The 23,828-nt window shown below is 38.1% G+C and overlaps 1 long non-coding RNA gene across 1 annotated transcript in view; it reads right to left on the reverse strand.

Annotated features, from left to right (window-relative positions):
* Nucleotides 1–302: 302 nt before the first annotated feature.
* Nucleotides 303–23,828, reverse strand: part of LOC138853267 (uncharacterized) — a 276,554-nt gene continuing 253,028 nt past the window's right edge. Inside the window, exons 2-3 of the long non-coding RNA XR_011392468.1 lie at nt 8,543–8,770; nt 303–329 (exon numbers count right to left, since the gene is read on the reverse strand). This is a non-coding gene — a long non-coding RNA (uncharacterized lncRNA). The remainder of the gene's footprint in view (nt 330–8,542; nt 8,771–23,828) is intronic.

A 23,828-nucleotide genomic window follows, 5' to 3' on the forward strand; every position in this document is an offset into this window, starting at 1 on the left:
AGTCACTCCTCCTCACCAGAACCACTTGTCCCCACCAGGCTCACTCTTCCCCACCAGGCTCACTCCTCCCAACCAAGCTCACTCCTCCCAAAAAGCCTCAATCCTCCCCACAAGGCTCACTCCTCTCCACCAGGCTCACTCCTCCCCACCAGGCTCAATCCTCTCCACCAGGCTCACTCCTCCCCACAGGCTCACTCCTCCCCCCGAGGCTCACTCCTCTCTACCAGGACACTACTCTTCACCAGGACCACTCCTCCCCACCAGGCCCACTCTGCCCACTCACCAAACAACACGGGCAGGATACTCACAGTTTGCGCCTGTCGATGTTCCTGTGGGAGAGACGAGATAAGGTTATGTGGGGCCGACAACTCATTTTTTATGGGTACAAGAAATGACTGTGTGTGTGTGTGTGTGTGTGTGTGTGTGTGTGTGTGTGTGTGTGTGTGTGTGTGTGTGTGTGTGTGTGTGTGTGTGTGTGTGTGTGTGTGTGTGTGTGTGTGTGTGTGTGTGTGTGTGTGTGTGCGTGCGTGCGTGCGTGCGTGCGTGCGAGCGCTTGCACATGCTTGAGGTAACAGTTATTTTCAGTTAACAGTTATTTTGCATTCTTTACTATGATTGTATATATATTGTCCTCATATGCCCTGTGTTTCTATTATCTCTGTGTTTATTATGTCTTCTCATATTCTAATAACAACCAGCGAGGTAGCCAACATTCTTTAAAATATTTGTAAATCACATATATTTTCCCCTTGAATTTTCTCAGAGATCTTCATATTTAGTTTTAGCTGTAGATACCACATAACTGCTACATGTAGATACCACATAACTGCTACATGTAGATGCCACATAACTTCAACATGTAGTTACCACATAACTGCTACATGTAGATACCACATAACTGCTACATGTAGATACCACATAACTGCTACATGTAGATACCACATAACTGCTACATGTAGATACCACATAACTGCTACATGTAGATACCACATAACTGCTACATGTAGATACCACATAACTGCTACATGTAGATACCACATAACTGCTACATGTAGATACCACATAACTGCTACATGTAGATACCACATAACTGCTACATGTAGATACCACATAACTGCTACATGTAGATACCACATAACTGCTACATGTAGATACCACATAACTGCTACATGAAGATACCACATAACTGCTACATGTAGATACCACATAACTGCTACATGTAGATACCACATAACTGCTACATGTAGATACCACATAACTGCTACATGAAGATACCACATAACTGCTACATGTAGATACCACATAACTGCTACATGTAGATACCACATAACTGCTACATGTAGATACCACATAACTGCTACATGTAGATACCACATAACTGCTACATGTAGATACCACATAACTGCTACATGTAGATACCACATAACTGCTACATGTAGATACCACATAACTGCTACATGTAGATACCACATAACTGCTACATGTAGATACCACATAACTGCTACATGTAGATACCACATAACTGCTACATGTAGATACCACATAACTGCTACATGTAGATACCACATAACTGCTACATGTAGATACCACATAACTGCTACATGTAGATACCACATAACTGCTACATGTAGATACCACATAACTGCTACATGTAGATACCACATAACTGCTACATGTAGATACCACATAACTGCTACATGTAGATACCACATAACTGCTACATGTAGATGCCACATAACTTCAACATGTAGTTACCACATAACTGCTACATGTAGATACCACATAACTGCTACATGTAGATACCACATAACTGCTACACATAGATACCACATAACTGCTACATGTAGATACCACATAACTGCTACACGTAGTTACCACATAACTGCTACATGTAGATACCACATAACTGCTACATGTAGTTACCACATTAACTTCTATATGTAGTTACCACATAATTTCATGTAGTTACCACATAACTTCAACAGGTAGTCACCACAAAACTTCAACATGTCGTTACCACATTCTGTTACATTTAGCTACCACGTCACTGCTACATTTAGTTACCACATAACTGCTACATGTAGTTACCACATTAACTTCTATATGTAGTTACCACATAATTTCATGTAGTTACCACATAACTTCAACATGTCGTTACCACATCCTGCTACATTTAGTTACCACATAGCTGCTACATGTGGTTACCAATAACATTTGTATTTACAACAGGAAGACATGTGTGCAGACATGTATTGCAGACATGTACTGCAGACATGTATTGCAGACATGTATTGCAGACATGTATTGCAGACAAGTATTGCAGACATGTATTGCAGACATGTATTGCAGACAAGTATTGCAGACTAGTATTGCAGACAAGTATTGCAGTCATGTATTGCAGACATGTATTGCAGTCATGTATTGCAGACATGTATTGCAGACATGTATTGCAGACATGTATTGCAGACAAGTATTGCAGACAAATATTGCAGTCATGTATTGCAGACAAGTATTGCAGACATGTATTGCAGTCATGTATTGCAGACATGTATTGCAGACATGTATTGCAGACAAGTATTGCAGACAAGTATTGCAGACATGTATTGCAGGCAAGTATTGCAGACAAGTATTGCAGACAAGTATTGCAGACATGTATTGCAGACAAGTATTGCAGACATGTATTGCAGACAAGTATTGCAGACAAGTATTGCAGACAAGTATTGCAGACAAGTATTGCAGACATGTATTGCAGACATGTATTGCAGACAAGTATTGCAGACATGTATTGCAGACAAGTATTGCAGACAAGTATTGCAGACAAGTATTGCAGACATGTATTGCAGACAAGTATTGCAGACAAGTATTGCAGACAAGTATTGCAGACATGTATTGCAGACAAGTATTGCAGACAAGTATTGCAGACAAGTATTGCAGACAAGTATTGCAGACATGTATTGCAGACAAGTATTGCAGACAAGTATTGCAGACAAGTATTGCAGACAAGTATTGCAGACATGTATTGCAGACATGTATTGCAGACAAGTATTGCAGACATGTATTGCAGACACGTATTGCAGACAAGTATTGCAGACAAGTATTGCAGACAAGTATTGCAGACATGTATTGCAGACATGTATTGCAGACAAGTATTGCAGACATGTATTGCAGACAAGTATTGCAGACAAGTATTGCAGACAAGTATTGCAGACATGTATTGCAGACAAGTATTGCAGACAAGTATTGCAGACAAGTATTGCAGACAAGTATTGCAGACATGTATTGCAGACAAGTATTGCAGACATGTATTGCAGACATGTATTGCAGACATGTATTGCAGACAAGTATTGCAGACATGTATTGCAGACATGTATTGCAGACAAGTATTGCAGACATGTATTGCAGACAAGTATTGCAGACATGTATTGCAGACAAGTATTGCAGACATGTATTGCAGACATGTATTGCAGACAAGTATTGCAGACAAGTATTGCAGACATGTATTGCAGACAAGTATTGCAGACAAGTATTGCAGACAAGTATTGCAGACAAGTATTGCAGACATGTATTGCAGACATGTATTGCAGACAAGTATTGCAGACATGTATTGCAGACATGTATTGCAGACATGTATTGCAGACATGTATTGCAGACATGTATTGCAGACGTGTATTGCAGACATGTATTGCAGACGTGCGTGGCTTTGCAGCAGAGCAAATTTTATTATTATATTTAAAGTTTCGCTCAGAGTAATACTTTTAGAAGTTCTAAATAGTTATTATTTACTTTAAAGTTGTGCGAAATGTTCTGCATAACCTGAGGCTTTCTGTAGATTTTGTTAATTAAATCGCCTTCCTTGAATCAAATGTAAATCATTGTTAAAATAAAGTTTATCATCATCATTATAAACAAAGTTTCTCTCCTCATATAACTTGATAAAGTTCTTCCAAGAGAGAAATGAAACCTGCAAAATATATTTTCTGCCAATTTCAATATTAAATTTTTATTCTTTTTTTTTTTTTATCTCGCCTGTATTTGATTTAGGATTTGAATTTCTGTTGTTTTCTAGTTTTCTTTTTTTTTAACCTCCAATGTTGCCACATTCCTCGTTCTAAATCTGTCGTCGCTTGTTTTATAATATTTATGTAAGACGGTAAATTCGTGTGGGTCATTCAATTGAAAGTGAAAGACAGAGGCTCGATCCTCCGGCTGCTAACTGCGTGAGGGAAACAGTACTAAGTTGTGTCCCTCGAATGTTGTCTCATTTGAAATCTGCCTAACTAATTTGATTTCAGTTTTTCTCACACTTTCCTGGGTCTTCCTCATTTATAATTTAACAAAATAATTATGTTCTTTAGCATACTCTAATAATATATATCAAATTTATTAATTTTCTTTTTTTCATGTTAGTTCTTTTTTTGTTGTTGTTGTTGTTGTTAGTAAGATTATTCAGGTATATGTACGCATAAATACAGTTACATTTCTCGCATTATCAAGTTCCTTGATAATGTGAGAAATCACGGAAGCACTTGGAATTTCACTGTTTTTTTTTCACAGTGGTTGTTCTGCATATTGCAATATCACCTGTTTACTGTGATGTTATTGTATCATAGCAGTGTATGTATAGATTACCCTTCAGGATAACGCAAAAAAGTAAGACAAAGTGACTTATTTCCATTTAGGTCTTATGAGTTCACTGTTCGGTGTCATAAATCACTGGATGGCTGGACTCTACAGTGTTTCTCTGTTGACAAAAGTTTTTCTTTTCCTCTTTCATCATTCAGGTTTATGATAACTTTGGTATTCATGTATTTTACTATTCTACAGTAGGCCTAATTCTACTGATCTTGCTGCCTACCTGTTTCCTTATATCTCCTTATTGCAACTGTTGCAGTGCCTGAGTCAGTGACTTATTTCCACAGGAGTCTTGAGAAACTTGCCTCCTACAGGAAGTATCAATCCTAGCTTAACACTGCACTAATGTCATGCATAACAATATGCATTTTCTTGTAAAAACGATACTCAGATAGCCAACTATTGTAATTCTAATGTTTCTTTTTTGGTGGAAATAATGTTGTCATGTTGTCCCCTGGCATGTGTGGAAACGTTGGGCAAGTTTCCTTACATCAGTTTCCTCTTCTCCTAGCACTAAGTAGGTACCTGTGTATTAGTCGAATAGTGTTGGTCACATCCAAAGGGACAAGACTGAAGAACCCCAGTAGAAATAAGACACAGTCCTCGAGGACGCACTGGCTTTTTATGGGTTATCCTGGATGCTAACTCTCCCCCGGGTTAAAAATCCGAACAAATCTTGTCTTATCTTATAAATAATCATTGTTAAATAATTTATATGGTTACCCCTAAACGAGCAAGAGTTTTCTCTAAATGTTTCCGTTTTCTTTCGTGTATCGAGGGAGTAGTTAACTCATTTTTCAATTTTAGGTATATGATCCTCGTAACATAATACAGTATTAAGATGAGATTTGTTCGGATTTTTAACCCGGAGGAGGATTAGCCACCTAGGATAATCCCAGAAAGTCGGTGCGTCATCGAGGACTGTCTGTATTATTTCTACTGTGGTTCTTCAATCTTGTCCCACGGGATGCGACCCACAACAGTCGACTAACACCCAGGTACCTACTTACTTGCTAGGTGAACAGGGACAGCAAGTGTAAGAAAATATACCCAACGTTTCCACCCGTGTTGGGGATTGAACCACGGACACAGTATTGGCAACCGAAAGATGAGCGAACTTTGGAAATTATAATTTTGGCCAGTGGTAAAGACTAAGACATCTTCACATCTATATATAATAAATAACATGAAGATATGAAGATGTCTTAGTCTCTTCTACCTGCCAAAAGGCGATGATAATAATAAAATAATAATAATAATAATAATAATAATAATAATAATAATAATAATAATAATAATAATAATAATAATAATAATAATAATAATAATAATAATAAAGCTTATTTCTTAAGTGTATTATTCAATTGATATAGGATTAGCAGTCATTATCAAGTGTCCCGTTACTCGATTGGCAACGCATTCGCCACACAATAAATGTCTCTAGTTCGATCCCAGGCATGGGTGAAAACGTTGGGCATGTTTCCTAACAGTTGCTGTCTCTGTTCACCTAAAAGTAAGTAGGTACCTTCGTGTTAGTCGACTGTTGTGGGTCGCATTCTGGGGGAACAAGTTTAAAGGACCCCAATGGAAATAAGACAGACATTCCTCAATGACGCAACTGACATTCTTATTATTTGTTATTATTATTAAAGATTAGCCGGTAGTCTCCCGGCCCGGGCCTTTTCCAAGTGGTGGCCCGGCCTTGGCTCCCTCTTTAGGGAGTGTCTGAGACCTAAGTCTCCCATGGGAGGAGGCACAAGTACCTCCTCATCTTTGGGACCAACTGTCCCCAGGCCTAGCCACAAGCTAGGCCTCTCTGGTCTGCCATCCCCGCCCCAAGGGGGCTAATGGGAATGACAGTCTTATGAGCTAAAGGCTCGGGCTCAGGCACCTACCCTACCCTAGAAGGGTTAGGCATGGTGTTGATGTGACATTCTTGGGATGGAACCCAGGACGGTGTTGATATTTTAAGAGTTCTTTCCTCTATGAAAAAAATATAGAAAAAATATACAAATTTAATTAATAATTATCAAAACATAAAAAAAATGAGAAAAAAGTAAGTTTACTTTTATATAATAAGTAGAAAAATATGAAGTTAAGTTAACCTAAGTGAATCAAAGTGAAAATGAAAAAGAATGAACTTTAGTGAAAAAAGTTAACGACGGATTACTTGGTGGTTTCTTGAAAGCACCTTCGATAATTTGTAGAAAGACGAAGAATAGATGCTCCGGACACTTTGCCTTTGTACTCCCAAGTGATGAGAACAGTAGAGTTGACCACGATAACCGCATCGTAGTTATACAATCAGAAAGGAGCGCCAAATAGGTGAGATGGAGGCTAGTATTAGCGTAACAATTATGTCTGAAAAAAAAGTGATTGCAACCTATCTTACCATATGTGGGAGTTGAAAAAATTAAACAAGAACAGGGACAGGATTGGATGTAAACTAGCAGGTTTCCGGATTTCTTTATCTCGGTATTTTATTATCGAGAATCACATTAGGGTGATGAGTTGCTTTTTAAAACTAGCTTCGAGGCGGTTCGTGTTACAGACTATTACAAAGTTCTACAGTAGTGTCAATAAATATCGTATTTATTGTTTCACTTTGCAAGAGATTATTTAGGCTCTACATTGCAGCTCTGTATAGCCCTTGTGGCTTAGCGCTTCCTTTTGATTATAATAATAATAGGCTCTACATTCATAATTTTACGAAAAACTTGAATGGGTTACCTGATCATATCAAGAGAAATCAATCAATTAATTAGTCTAAGTAAAGTGTTGTTGTTAATATTAATTATTCTAGGGGTGGACACGTCAGCCAATTAAAGGCCTTGGTCAGATGACCAAAAGTTGCAGCGGCAGGTCATCAAATGGCTAAAACCAGCGTCAGGAAACACTTGTTCTGTTTCCTGATGAATCTTACCTAACCTAACCTCATAGTTTTGTATTCTAGACATTTCGCCTAGAGAACAACAGGCTTTTTAGTCATTGAATGACTGAGACAACTGAATGAAACGACTCAATAAACTTCCTCTCTGCAATTGTAATTTTCTTTCTACATCTGTTCACTTTGCTCCTTTAATTTCTACCTTGTTAGGTTTAGTTTTAGATGTTCATTAAAAAAAATTAACCAATCATAACGTACCATAACGTCAGTACACACACACACACACACACACACACACACACACACACACACACACACACACACACACACGCACACACACAAACACAGGAGCTAAGACTCGACCCCTGCAACCACAAAAAGGTGAGTACACACACACACACACACACACACACACACACACACACACACAGGAGCTAAGACTCGACCCCTGCAACCACAAATAGGTGAGTACACACACACACACACAGACACACACACATATATATATATATATATATATATATATATATATATATATATATATATATATATATATATATATATATTAGGACATAACCGTGATGGTAATTTACATTTTAAATGTGGTGTAAAGCCTACAGTAGCTGGGGTAAGCCAGAGCTTTCAGTACCACAGAACAGGTCATTATTAGACAAAGACACGTGTTGCTAGACATCTTTTTATCCTCCTTAGTGCAGAGTTGTATTATCGTTATGCATCTAGCCCATTCCATGAATATAATAACTTTGCTGTTAGACACTGTGTGCAGAACAATTCCATGTTTACAAACAAATTTTCAGTCTAAAGGGAGAATGATAGAATTTTGTACCAAGTGAATCATTGTCTATATAGTAAATAAACATTTGCTCTGCAAATAGTGTCATATCATACTTGGCAAGTGTTATGATTCCTGACAAACAAAACACCACCGCCAGCTACCTTGTATTAAACAGCTTACGAACTGTATCATATAAACTATGTCAATACTAAAGCAAATCAACTTACGGGACACTCTGGAAGCGCAGGAGAGGTGTCTTGAGGGAGGTGGTGAGGCGGCTCTCATCGTGCGAGCCCAGGGAAGCCGAGTCGTCAAAAAGGGCGGTGTGAGCCTGTTTCTGGCGCTTCCTGTAGTAGTGGTAGGCCAAGCCTGAGCCTGCTACCACTATCATGGCCACCGCCACCACTATCACTATCACCACCACCACCAGCATTGTCGGTGTGCTAGTTTGTTCTCTGAAGGAGAGAGAGAGAGAGACTTATGGTAAAAATACGTTTGGATGAATGTGTCATTTTGTAAAGCAGTGTTAGTTGTAAATTCATAGTTTTGGAGACTTGTAGATTACCTCTTCAGTGTGGTGCCTTGATGTTGAAGAATGTCCCTTGATCCGAGGAATTGAAGCTGTTCTCCCCTTCCTCGAATCAAATCTGATTACCTCAATTAATATGTCACTTTGACCCCATACGATTTTAGCACTTATGGAAATACAGTGATACACTAATATTAACACTATTGCTAAATTGATGATTAAGACACATGCGCAACACCTTGGCATCTTTATTATTAAATTCAGAAAGCCACTCAGTTGTATTAAATGGAAAAAAAATCACTGGTTGTCGAAACTTCCTGTTAAGGTACCCAGGTGTTGCACATGCTGCGTCTTATTCATTACCTTGTCGGTACTGCATGCCATCAGCGCAGTAATATTGTACTGTGCCTACTGAAGCAAGCCTTGTACATTATGAAAACTCATCAAGGTACTCTGCTCCAACACGATATCTATCCCTTAACACTGAGAAAATCAATCGGTAACATTGCTGAACCGTTGTTGAAACAACCTCGTATAAGTAATTGGGATATAAATAGGTTGCTGAGGATTTAAACCAAGGATATTTCTGAGTATTATATTTAAAATTGATATATTCATATTTAGAAAGGATATAGGAAAGTACTGATTTGGCAGTAGAGTTTGGGATGAGTGAAGCTAATTGGGAATTAAAGCCTCACTAAGGTGGAGCTTTAAAAATAGATTAAACAAATAAATGAGTTGTTGGGTGTGAGTGAGAGATACTGTTAAGGGCCAGCTGGACTGCCTAGCATGAACCAGTATCAACTGCCTAGTATGGGCCAGTAGGATTTGTTTAGCATGGGCCAGCAGGACTTGCATAAGCATGGGGCAGTAAGACCTTCTTAGCATGAGCTAGTAGCACATGCCTAACATGGGCCAGCAGAAGAAAAAAATAATGATAATAATAATAATAATAATTATTATTATTATTATTATTATTATTATTATTATTATTATTATTATTATTATTATTATTACTATTATTATATTATTATTGTTGTTATTTATTATTATTATATTTATGGAAAACGGCTGAACTCGTAGGGAAATGAGCGACAATCAGGTTTAATGTGTGAAAGATGAAGGGTAACTCCAGTTCCAAGTTTCAAAAGCCCTTTACAAGAATCAAAACAACATATCTGGATTAAAAATATCCTTGGATAGTACTAGGTACTGATCCTATTTTTTTTAAGGAGTGTAAAACGTCGTAACGGTAAACCAGGCAAACGTTGCAGGCTATGACAAAACACTTCATTGATAATGATAAGATATTAGAAACCTTGAGACTATCCGCATTTTCCATCGATTAAACTAATAAATTGTTGTTGTGGTAAAAAGAATTTTTCTGAGATTTTATCTCCATATTGTATTGTGTACATAAGTTATTTGAAGAAACTATAATATATTGTATAACTGAATTTAATTTCTTGTCTTGTAACAGTGCCCAGTGGGGTCTGATGATGACCCATTATGACCTCAGTGATCATGTAGTTTTGCGCTACCGCTCACAGGATGAGCTGCTGGTGCACAGTAAATTAGCCGCTCAGGAAGCACACTAATTACCGGTAAGCCAGAAGATGCTGATGTCCCCTGTCAGGAGATACTTATTCCTTTTCATGACGAACAAAACACCGCCTCCATACCTCTGTAGTAGCCACTAAGGAAGCAAAACAGTCGCCTCTGGCACTGTGTTTTATATCCCAACTCCCAAATGCAATTAACGTAGTCCAAAAAAGTATACAAAGTTTCCAGGTGAACAGCCGTGTTTAATTAATTTACCTGCAACCGGAGAAAGGGTGATCAGGGATACAAAATGAATGGATAAATTGGTGCGCTAGAGTTTTTAAGCCAGTAATAGTGTTTCACTTTAATGTACTGTTTATACACACACACACACACACACACACACATTCATACATACTTACCATACACACATACCTATATATTTAATATTAGATTTCAGAAATCTAAGTAAAGGGTTATTCCTAACACTGTACCATGTACATCATGCCCATATTAGAGTACGCAGCACCAGTATGAAACCCATACTTGGTCAAGCATGCTAAGAATCTGGAGATAGTAAGTGTGTAAGTTCAGAGGTTGCAACGAGACAATTCCCTAAGGAGAATACCTTAAGAGAACTCAACCTGATGACACTATAGGAAAGAAGAACTAGGGGTGATATATATTTCTTCTTTCAACTCACCGGTCGTATACCACCGAGGCAGGGTGACCCAATATATACTGGAGAAGGTGTTAGTAGCCCCCTTGGTCCCAGCATTTTAATTGCCTCTTACGACACGCATGGCTTACGGAGTAAGAATTTTGGCCCATTTCCCCATGGAGATAAGAGGAAATAAACAAGAACAAAAGTAGTAAGAAAATAGAAAACCCAGATTGGTGTGTGTATATATATGCTTCTACATGCATGTGTAGTGTGTCCTAAGTGTAAGTAGAAGTAGCAAGATATACCTGTGATCCAGCGTATTTATGATACAGAAAAAAGACACCAGCAATCTTACCATCATGTAAAACTAACTCAGACCAGAGAACACTTCTTTTTGTAGGAATAATTTCATCTTTCCACACAATGAATTTGCCCTCGGGAGATTTGTAGGTTACTAGGACGGCTACTAACGAATTGAATATAAACAAATAATTTTATTTATAACTTTCGACGTGTGATGTGACTGGGGCGCGTTTGAGTGTTACATGTGGGCTCTAACATACAATTTTTTGTAGGCTATAGCGAAGACACGAAGCAGCAGCAACAGTGTGTATGTGGGAGGGAGGGGGAATGGGTGTGTGTCTTCCTCTCTCCTCTTTCCTTCCTCCTCAGAATAGATGCGATAACTCTCTCCCATTAGGGAGCATCCTTGGCAAATTTTTCATTTTTAACGGCAAAACTTTGTCAGCTTTCCCATGCTTATCTACTTACCCCTGAAGTTAGGGCACAAAGCGTGGAGTATACCGCCTACCTCTTCCCCTTACTACATAAAACTGTTGAATGATATATGACACTTAAACTGATAATGGTAAAATAATAGTCACAACAGCGTATCTGTAAAATGTCGTAACTAACCCAACTTTTTAGGAAGAAAACTTTAGGTAATGTTTCTGGTCGTTTTGGACCTTAATCAGAGACGAGAAAATCAAACTATAAGCTAGATGAAGAGGTGGAGAGGGCTAAGGTCAGAAAGAGGCGATGTAAGTCCTCCTTCAAGACGATTTGGTAGCCACAACCAGGCTTGGTGGAGCCTCCGCTGCATACAGCAGTCCACTTTTTTTTTTTTTTATTCGCCGGTATTCTCCCGGCCCGGGTCTTTTCCAAGTAGTGGTGACCCGGCCTTGGCTCCCTGTCTGGGGAGTGTCTCGAGACTTAAGTCTCCCATGGGAGGAGGTACAAGTACCCCCTCATCTTTGGGACCAACTGTCCCCAGGCCTAGCCACATTCCCCGCCCTCACGGGGCTCGTAGGGAGAAGCTAGGCCTCTGGTCTGCCATCTGCCCCGCCCCAAAGGGGCTCGTGGGGATGGCAGTCTTGTGAGCTGCAGGTGGTAGCAAGCTCAGGCCTTCCCCAGTCCACATTCGTTCTCATTTGCCTCACATCCAGCCTACAGCCCAGAGCGAGGCTACCTCTCCCTCTCTTTCCCGCTCTCACGGATCCAGGTCAGGTTGAGAGATTTCAACAGTATGTACATCTCAAGTTGCGAGATGAAATACGACATTGGAACAATTAGTTTTGTTTCCGTGGTGTAAATCATACATAATAGGGCAGTAGCCCTATCCAATTTTGCTAAACAAAAAATTCAAAGATACTAATCTACTCGATTACCGTGGACCTTTACAGTTGTGATTACAGATTTCCAAGAGTCTCTCGTTTAGCTCTCAGTCTACTGCTGCCTAACCTAGACCTATCAACTGCGTCATATAACAGCGATGAGACAGGTAACGTAAGGATAGGTGAAGGGATAGACAAGGTCAGAAGGTACGAGGAGACAGCCAAGGTCAGGAACACAGTATTGACCTGACCTTGTCTGAATGGTAAGACTTGCCAGCATACATGATTAAAAGACATAATGTGCTGCACAGAGCACTGTTTATAGACGACTGAATGAAGATCCACCTAGAGCGAAGACTCGCCTGTAAATAAAGGTTTGCTTTATACATAGTTTCTTTTCGTTTCTATTACTGTTAATTTATTTGTGAGGGAAACTCACAATCGCATGAAACAAGTCTTTGTCATAACTTGGCCCGTTCATTGGTGCCAGCACCACAGCAGAGACACAAAGGTGTTCACTTCTTGTTCACGTCTTTCACATGCAGATATAAGCCTTGAATCACCTTCAGAAAGTTATCTTTTCATTCTTCACATACCACAGACACATGTTCTTTCAGTAATACTTTTGAAAAAATTCTCAATCGAAGGGTGGGTATTCCCCCCCCCACCCCGTGGATACGTAGATTGTATCCCTACGCCTCTGATTTTTGCCATTGACATGTCTTTGATTATAAAATGTACGTACTAACAGTGTATGCTGAATTCTTTAACCCATTAAAGCCTTCTTAGAAAAGGATGCACTTTCTACCTTCGCGAAGCAACAGACAATAAACCAGTAAACCTCCTCTGTAAGGGAAGAATAAATGAGCTAGTCTTATTTACCAGTCTATTGGTCTTCACATTTACGTGGATGAAGTTAGGCAAAGACTCTGAGTCAGTACTCCCGATGTGAAACCGTAAAATCAAAATCTAGTATCTGGCATTCTTGTAGAACGTTTATAAGTCTATTATTCTATAACTTCTTCACTTTCCTGTATAATAAAACGCTATATCGTTTCCTTGTAGATTATTGAGATTAAACAACAATATTTTCATGTTCATTGGGTGGAGATACTCAGAACAGGTTCACTTTATCAACTGAAGTGGCTTTACCTTCTCTTGAATATCATTACTGGACCTCGATTAAGTTGAAGCAGAAGAGGCTTATAATAGTTGTTGTCAGCGCTGATCCTTCTGGTCATCGCTCTTGGTTATCCTCGTTTAGGTTTCCCTACCCAATTTTTGTGACATGATGTAGACTCACTTGGCCAAAGTTTCACGCATCAAAGTTTCTTTACACCCGCTGCCCTTGTGCACCTAGCAGTAAGTATGAATCTGAGTGTTAAGCAACTTGTGAGGGATCGCATTCTTGCGAACAGGATTAAAGGACACCGACATAAGTAAGCAAACTAATCTGATGACATTGCTTAAGTACTTTAATACTTCACTATTCTACTACCCTCTATCAGTTTCATGATGTGACTTACCCTTCCCGCAAGGCAGTGACTGAATGAGTGACAGTGGAATTGTTTTCTTCTACGTCGGTTCACCATACCTCGGCGAGAGACGGCCGGAATGCTAAAGATATTTGAGCCTTCATAATATCAGGAACGAAAATCGAAGGCTAGAAATCTAGGAAGGAATTAGTCGACAACCTTATTAGCCTAATAAATGCCTCATGGCACAAGTGGAAGAGCCTTCAACTTACATCTGAAGGGTCCAGGTTCAATCACGGAAAAAGTGGAAACTTTTGGCATGTTTCTAACACATGTCGCCCATGTTCACCTTGCAGGATGAGACCCACAGCTGACAGCTGTGGGTCTCATCCTGGGAAAGAGGATCAGAAACTCTCCAACAGAAATATGGCATAGCGACTTATTTCCGTAGTAAATGAGTCGCTAATCATCTGATCCTACTTACTTACTATCGTGCAGTTGAGAGATTTTAAAGCCTTACAGTTTTTTATTTCGTTAAGTTAAAAAATATTGAATGTTTAAGTTGTTTATGAAACACTATCTCTAGCGCATCATTGGACATTATACCAACTTAAAGCTTTTAATATTAATAAAGCAGATACTGGACTCGCAACATTAAGCTTTGATCTCACTATGAAGAGCTATTGTAGTTACCCATGAAACATTTGACTCCGTTTTCTGTAACCGGAGATTCTCTGTCAGTGTGGAGTAATGATTTGTTGAACTGTTGAACTTCAGCTTGACTGAACTAATTTACTGTTTTTTGCTTGTCCTTTTCTTGTTTACTAAAATTGTGTGATCTAACCTGTTTACTACACTTCTTATACTGTGTTAGTAAGCCTTTTATAAATTATTTATTCTGTGTTTAGGGAAAAAATATAATTTTTGCAGACAATTTTTTTTTTTACAGAATAGAAATTGGCTCTGTATACCATTATTATGTACACATATGTACATATTTTGAGACTATTTTTTATCCCAGCTTTAGGAGTTAAAGTATTCTTGATTGATGAGTGAAATGAAATCTTACCTGGCTTTGACAAGTGATGGTCTATATTGTACCTTCTTCCTGACATCACTGTTGATAGATTCTATGTTTTTTATTAAACAATGTGATCTTTGAACTTCATTATTTTATCTTCGTGCTGCTGATATTGTGCATTTATACAAATTATATTATACAACCTACCTTTTCCCCTTTGTCAATTTTATGATTCACATCTTTCATAAACCCGTCAGCCGACAAGTCTATTCCCAAATATTTGAACACAGTCGTTGCGGTTATAATTCTTCCTTTTAATTAGATATCCAGTATTTCTATTGATCACTTATAATTTCCTTTTTCTTACATACCCTCCATAACACATCTGCCAACCATCGCAACTTCTCTCAAGAATCTCCCAAAAGCACCGTGTAATTTGCAGGAAAGCAACGGTGACAGCTTCCACTCTGTATTAGATTCTTTATCTTAAAATCCCACACTTCTCCCCAGCTACCTAGCATTCATTTCTTTTACAACTTTTTCTATAAAAAAATGTTAACCATGGTGACTTCATGCATCCCTGTCTAAGGCCTACTTTTACCAGAAAAATAATCTCACTCTCTCCTACATACACTTACTTGAGCTTCATTATCCTCATTAAAGCTCTTAACTGCTTTAAGTAACCAGCCACCTATTGCGTACACTTTCAATATATGCCACGTTGCTCTTCTCTCCATTTTATATGCCTTTTCTAAATCCATAAATGCAACGAAAACATTCTTATCTTTATCTAAATATTTCCTTATAATTTTTACGCTTTTTTCCAACTTTCCTTTATTGCTCTTTGGAAATTCCTAAGTACCTTCCCCTCTTTCATTCATTTACTGAACAAATGTACCAACCACTCCAAAACTATATCCCCACTTGATTTTAAAAGATGTTATACCTCCCTGAACAATGCATGAAATCACTGCCTTCCTCTCTTCGTCAATATTTAACAACTCAAAATATTCCCTCCATCTTCACAATCATTCCGAGTCCCCATCTAATAACTCTACTCGTTTATTTTTAACGGTTAAATTCCCAAGGTTTTAACAGCTTATTAATCTCCCCCCAAAACTTTTTATTCTCAGCAAAATTTGTAGGCAAAACCTCACCCACTCTCTCATTTGCTCTCCTTTCACACTCCCTCATCTTTCTCTTATCTTTTACTCTTCATATACTCTACTTTCCTTTCATCACTTTCCTTTCATCACCACCACTTTCTTCACCTTGTCATTCCACCAATCGCTCCTCTTTTCCCCAGCCCCACCCTGCTGTATCCACAAAATTCTGCTGCACACTTTGACATTGCTTTCTAAAATCTTCTCCATACCTCTTCGACCTCCTCATTACCTATACTCTAGCTTATCTTTCTCTCAACAGTTGTTTATCTCTTACCTTAACTACTACTACCTTTAATTTATTAACTTTCACTTCTCACTGTAGCTGCAACTAGATAATGATTTGATATTTGATATGTCTAGCCATTAACCTATTACTTATTAATACAGAGTCTAACAAACTACTGTCATTATGCCCTATATCATATCTCGTGCATTTATTTACCCTCATTTGCTTAAAATACGCATTATCTCTTACCAAACTTCATGTAAATATATTTTTGTATTGTTAAACACCCTAGCTGTGAAACTAAATCTGCATGTTAGCTGAAGCTCCTGCAGCAGAAGATCTGTATGTGGCACGAAAGGGTCCGAATTATACTATGTATTTCCGTCTCCGCTCTCTGAGCCATTTTCCTTGAAATAGAGATTAGTTCCACTTACTGCACAGGAAACGTACACTGAGAGGTTTACGTCTCTCAGTGTATATACACTGAGAGTTGGGTTGGTCAAACATTTTTGTTAGTAGGTTTGGGTTTGAGAAAGACTCGCTTAGTACGGGCCAATAGGCTTGATACAGTGCTTTCTTATGTTCTTAAATAAGACACAGACTGCGGTTTATGGCATTTATTGACGTTTCTGCCACTTAATTAGTTCAAACGTCTTTTCAATAAATGTCATGTATCGCATATTATGTTTTAGTCACAATATATATATATATATATATATATATATATATATATATATATATATATATACATAAGCAAAGAGTTTAATCCCTATTTCAGGGAGTGATGTATTCCTGAGTGGTAGAGAGCAGCCTTAATGACCCTCTGTAGCTGATAGGCTTTAAACCCAATTAACTAACCAACCACCTACTACATTAGATCGATCTTGGCTCAGTGGAGGCATTTTTGGCTCATAACCGAAGGACTCAGGCTCGATATTCAGGCGGTTAGAGGCACTGGCACGTTTTCTTACGTCTGATGCACTAAATCAGTGGTTCCCAAACTGGGGGTAAATTACCCCCTGGGGTAATTTAACCATTTTTGGGGGGTAATGGAGGGGTGACAGAAAAAAAAGTTATGAATTCTGAAAATCAAGAAAACAATGCGGTACCCGGTATGAGGATTATTATTAACTTTGTCTTAGTATATAAAGTTGTAAAGTAAACCTATTATAAGTAAGTAATAAAGTTAAACCAAATAACAATAAACATCAAAAACTAATATACAGTATTAGAAAAGAAGAAATATATAGCTAAGTGTGTGGAAACCCAAAAGTATTTTGACAAGTATGCTTCAGGACAAAAGTCACTCAGTAGCCCAGATCGACCTGTCCAGTACGCGTCACTCACTTCCTGAGGCTGCCTCTATTTCACACTGTCAGTTTATCTGTGAGCATCAGCCGAGGTAGACATAAGCTGGTATGTATGTGTACTGCCCTGTGCAGTATATAGTTAGTATTTACCCACTGTTACTGTGAATTTGTAGCTATTATTAATTTTATATATAATGTATGTGTGGTATGTGGGCTTGAAACAAGCATGCATTACTACTTTCCAGAGAGTGACCAAGAAACAGCCACTCTTCAGTGGATCATTCATCCCTTCTCTGTACCTGATGATGCCATTCATGATGATGATTTCCCCGCAAAGGAGGAGTGGATCACAATGCGAGCCAATGAAGCCTTGAAAATCGAATTCCAAAACCAAAATGCAGATTCCTTTTGTATTTCACGACTACCTGACTCGCCAACTCTGTCCAAGAGAGCCTTGAAGTTGTTGGTATCATTCTCAACAACGTATCTGTGCGAGAAGGGCTTATAAACTGTGCTGGGTATGAAAACAAAAAAGAGGACTCGCTTGAATGTTGCAAACGATGCCAGGCTGGCATTTTCAACCACGAAGCCAAGAATTCCTAAACTAGCTTCAAGTATGCAACTCCATCCATCCCATTGATGTTCTTGACATCTTTGGTAATAGTCATTAGAGATGCACAATGTTCAAATACAATAAATAAAAGAAAATATCTCAAGTGTTTTAATTTAGCCATATATATCAATAATAACAACATTTTGTGAAAGGGGTAACATGCTTTATGTGGCATGTTAAATTGGGTAACAAGCTGAAAAAGTTTGGGAACCACTGCACTAAATGAATTAATATCACGTACGTATATAGTTGTTGGCCGACTGTTGTTGGTGGCATCTTAAGGTAGAGGACTCAGGACCTCAGTGGAGAATAACCATAATAAGTGGAAACAATACGGGTGAGGGTTGAACCCATTGCGAGTGAGTCTTAAAACTCCAGGCAATCGTGTTATTACGATTTCGTGAATCATACTGAATGACTTTCTTGGGTTATCCTGGGTTACAAACCTTTCGGGTTATCAGTCCCAGTAGTCTTCATTCAACTGTTTCCCCCTTCAGGGAAAGTGGCAGTCTATACTACCGAATGCTCTCGATCTAAGAAAATTAGAGCTGGTGTCATCCTGGTATCGAATCCGATTACTTCCCATTTCCCAAGCGCTGTATGACCTTCTATGGGTTTAGCACTTCCATATTTATTGTTGTTGTTGTTGTTGTTGTTGTCATTATAGCCATTTAGAATATTTCTTAAAAACCTAATATTCAGTAACAATTTAAATATACTTAGGGCTGTACCTCCATTTTCTTAGTAAATTTTTGTATTAGCTTATTTATATTTTCATTCATAATGCTCACTTTCATACTCGCGATGTGTGTGTATGATGATATTGATCCAAAACTCGCTTTATATGTTGATATTAGTCCAGGACTCGCTGTGTATGCTGATATTGATCCAAAACTCGCTTGTATGTTGATATTAGCCCAGGACTCGCTGTGTATGCTGATATTGATCCAAAACTCGCTTGTATGTTGATATTAGCCCAGGACTCGCTGTGTATGTTGATATTGATCCAAAACTCGCTTGTATGTTGATATTAGTCCAGGGCTCGCTGTGTATGTTGATATTGATCCAAAACTCGCTTGTATGTTGATATTAGCCCAGGACTCGCTGTGTATGTTGATATTGATCCAAAACTCGCTTGTATGTTGATATTAGCCCAGGACTCGCTGTGTATGTTGATATTGATCCAAAACTCGCTTGTATGTTGATATTAGTCCAGGGCTCGCTGTGTATGTTGATATTGATCCAGGACTTCGCTTGTCGCTACTAGGTCCATTGTCTCCCTGCTGCACGAACTTTATTGTATCTCTTCTTAAAGCTATGTATGGATTTGCCTCTACTATATCACTCTGCAGATTGCCGCACTCCTGACAACACTATGGTTGAAGAAATACTTCCTAACATCCCTGTGACTTATCTGAGTTTTCAATTTCCAGTTTTTACCCCTTGTTGCTGTGTCACATCTCTGAAACATTCTGTCCCTATCCACCTTGTCAATTCCTCTCAGTATTTAATATGTTGTTGTCATGTACTCACCTAATTGTACTCACCTTTATGTGTGTGTGTGTGTGTGTGTGTGTGTGTGTGTGTGTGTGTGTGTGTGTGTGTGTGTGTGTGTGTGTGGCTACGTAGGTGATCTATTCCTGCCAGCTCTGTGATATTTGACTTAAAGCTAAACGAGTGGTCTCCGACATCCATCAGGAGATCAGAAGTGCAAACTCATAAAGAATCGAAGCAGAAACGAAACCGTGATGAAGCAGTAGGAAAGGAAGCAGTAAAATGTAGTATAGAGGAGGCAGTGCGAGAGAGAGCACAGAGGAAGCGGTGAGAGAAGCAGTGCGAGGAGGAGGAGCAGAGAGGGAGCAACCAAAGCCTAGAGTTTTTTAACACGTCTACAAAATTCTCGTGCTGAAAAGTAAGTTGTGAGAAAAAAATTGTAGTTTTGCTTTTCTGTACATCACCAGCAGTAAAACTACAAATAAAATTTTGGCCCAGAGTTGCAATTCATATTCCAAGTTTAACAGATTCTCCAGAAAATGCAGAAATTTCTTTTCATAAATATATTTTATTCATACATTATATATATATATATATATATATATATATATATATATATATATATATATATATATATATATATATATATATATATATATATATATATATATATATATATATATATATATATATATATATATATATATATATATATATATATATATATATATATATATATATATATATATATATATATATATATATATATATATATAAAGGTGGACGTCCAGCACTTTACTGCTGAGTTACGGGGCTTCTAATGGAAAAGTTTCACAGAAAGCACTGCTGTGTCCTCTGGTTATTGGCTACCGTCTGTAACCCTATTGTCTTTTCCCATAGCTCTAGTAGTTTTTAATCTGGAGACCACGGTTCGAGCCCCCGTCCACCTTTCTGCTTATTCATTAACAGTTGTTCATTACGACTAAAACTGAGTTCAATAATATAATTGGATTATTGATAATTTAAGGAAAAGAACATTGCGAACTTTTGCTATTGTGCTTACAAAATATTATTATCGAACTATGCAGCTTGTTTAGTACAAATAATGACGATAAAGTAAACAAAGAAATGAGAAACAAAAAGCATTTAAAATAATTTAGAAAATAAGTAGCAAAGGAAAGTGTAGGTATGATAAATAAGCAGTATGATAAATAAGCAGTATGATAAATAAACAGTATGATAAATAAACAGTATGATAAATAAAGGGAAAGGAAAATTAATTTAATGGTATATAAAAATAGTTATTAATAAATTTTTTTAACGTAATTTTGCTACTATTTAAAATGAAAAAAGTAAGACAAAAATACATTTTTTTTCATATTTTGGCCTCAAATTAGAATGCAGTGAATGTACTGAAGAGGTAATATTATAGTGGTAATATTTTTTTTATCAGAACTGTCGTAGTGGCTTTCGTTAAAAGTAAAAAAAATGAAAATATGTACACTGATAATGTATTTACTGTATGTATTTGGATGGAATTTGTAGTGATTGTAAGTGACTGGAAGAGATATTGAGTGAAAAGCAATTATCAGAGGATTAGATGTAAGTGATGAGTGAAGAGTAATGAATGATGACTGATTATGAGTGTTAGTTGATGAATGATGAGTGATGAGGAGGGATGAATATTGATGAAGAGTGATGAGTGATCAGCAGTTATCGTAGACATTACATTAAATGATAACACAGGAGAGAATGTTACAAGTTCATCAGCATACACAACACAGGAAAGAGACCTGACATTTAAAGCGCTGAATGCCGGTGCTGTCAGTTTGAAAGTGAAAGGTCGCCCAATTCGCACGCAATCAAGTGGTCATTAATGAATTTTGCCAGTCGAGACCTGGGGAGAGAGAGAGAGAGAGAGAGAGAGAGAGGAGGGGGGCTCTTTTTTGTATATTGTCATTTGTTGTCAAATTTGCTGGGATGCATATCTGAGGCTACGCTGCAGATATACTCAGCTCAGGTTACCTTGCATGAACGCTAATCTGTGACTGCCTTATAGGAATACTCAGCTAGGTGGCACAATGGTTTTCGAGTTTTAGGATTCTCTCTTGCCATGGGTTCCAGTCCCAATCGTTTTGTGATTTGTTTGCAGTCGTGATGGCGGCTTTACTGGACTTCAGCTTGAGCACGCCACAAGTAGGCTAGTATGAGATTCGTCTGTAAAAATCTGCATTTATGGTCACAGTTGGGCTCGTGCTAATATTCCTCTGGTATATAGAAATATTCCTAGATAGATAAATCTTGATTGACAGGCATGGATCACTTTTAGGTCTCTCTTGTGAATTTTGCGGAGTCAGTGACACTTAAGTGCAACGAATACCTTTATTAACTACAACGTTTCGCTCACGAAGAGGCGAAACACTTTCGTTAATAAAGGCATCCACTGCATCTAAGTGTCATTTGCTTCACGTTTTCGGTATTTACATAACATTTCACTTCTGATGCAAATTTTATCATTAAAATTGGAAATCTTGAGTGTCCATCAGAGACCATCCATCAAACCTTGCGTATGAAACATATCTCAGACTTCTGGCGAACTGCCAGAAATTTAATGACTTCGCAAAGAAATCGTCTCGACTATCGCTAAAGTATCTAGAATTATGTAGATCAGAACTTTATTCTAATTTTCAAGTGAGAGGATTTGACTACTCTTATTAATGTTTACAAACAAGAAAACATCATCTTGGATATACACAACGCAAGAAGTTGCAGCTATGTAAACAATACACTATATAAAGGCAATACATGTCATGCATCTTAAACATACACAACGCAAGAAGCGACAGCGATTCATACAATACAATGTATACGAAGGCAATACAGTCATCATGGGAGAGTCTAGAGAGGCGAGAGGTAAAGCGTTCACGGAGCTGGTGTTCTGTCACACCCATGCTTCCCCCAGGACCAATGTGTCAGAGAAACAAATTTACAACAAATCCTTTGGGAGGGGAGTAGCTTTCCAAGTCTTTCAGTTTGTTTCTACTCAGTCACTGTGAGCGCGCGAGAGAGTTGCGTTCTGCTGGAGTTTTAAAACTCCGATATTCTGCTTGAGAAACTTGTGCATTGCACAAGTTACTCTGAAGTTAATTCGTGTTCTTATGGGTTACGTCTTGCCTCTCAGGATCTCATTTTGCTCTTCAGGATTACCTCATGTTCTTTAGGGTCGCTTCGGGGTTTTTATTCAGGAGTGTTTCATTCCTTGGATCAGAAACACTTCACTAGCATCAAGATACTCCCTTTGAAAGGTGTTCAATAAATATACGTTCTTACGGTCTTTACTAATTAGCTCTTTCGAGTTACAGGCGCAGAGATGAAACATTCCTGAGACATGGGAAGGTATTCTCACGTGGATGAGAAATGTGTCACAGAACGGGATGTGTGATGCAAAATTTCCTTGATCAGTGTTAATGAGATATATGTGAAAACATGTGTGATAGATGCATAGACAATGGTGCTATTCTGACGTATGTGACCATTTATGCAGAAAATGCATTTAATTGGATAATGTTTAGGTAAAGGTGCCCAAATTTCCATACTTGTGTTTTTCCCCGTATACCTGTCGTTGCTAGTTCCTCGAACCTTTCGTTGTTACGTTCTTATTCCTGTTCATTGTTATTCGCACATACATACTGTTGTTGCTCCTTCATACTTGTTATTGTTATTCCCTAAAACCTGTCATTGTTATCCTTACAAACATGTTGTTTTTCCCCCTCGAGCCTGTCATTATTATCCTCACAAACATGTTGTTATTCCCTCAATACAAATGATAACTGAGTAATAGCTTGAAAAATATTACAGAT

This window comes from Cherax quadricarinatus, chromosome 26 (genome assembly GCF_038502225.1).
Source record: "Cherax quadricarinatus isolate ZL_2023a chromosome 26, ASM3850222v1, whole genome shotgun sequence".
In the NCBI taxonomy this organism is placed as follows: domain Eukaryota; kingdom Metazoa; phylum Arthropoda; class Malacostraca; order Decapoda; family Parastacidae; genus Cherax; species Cherax quadricarinatus.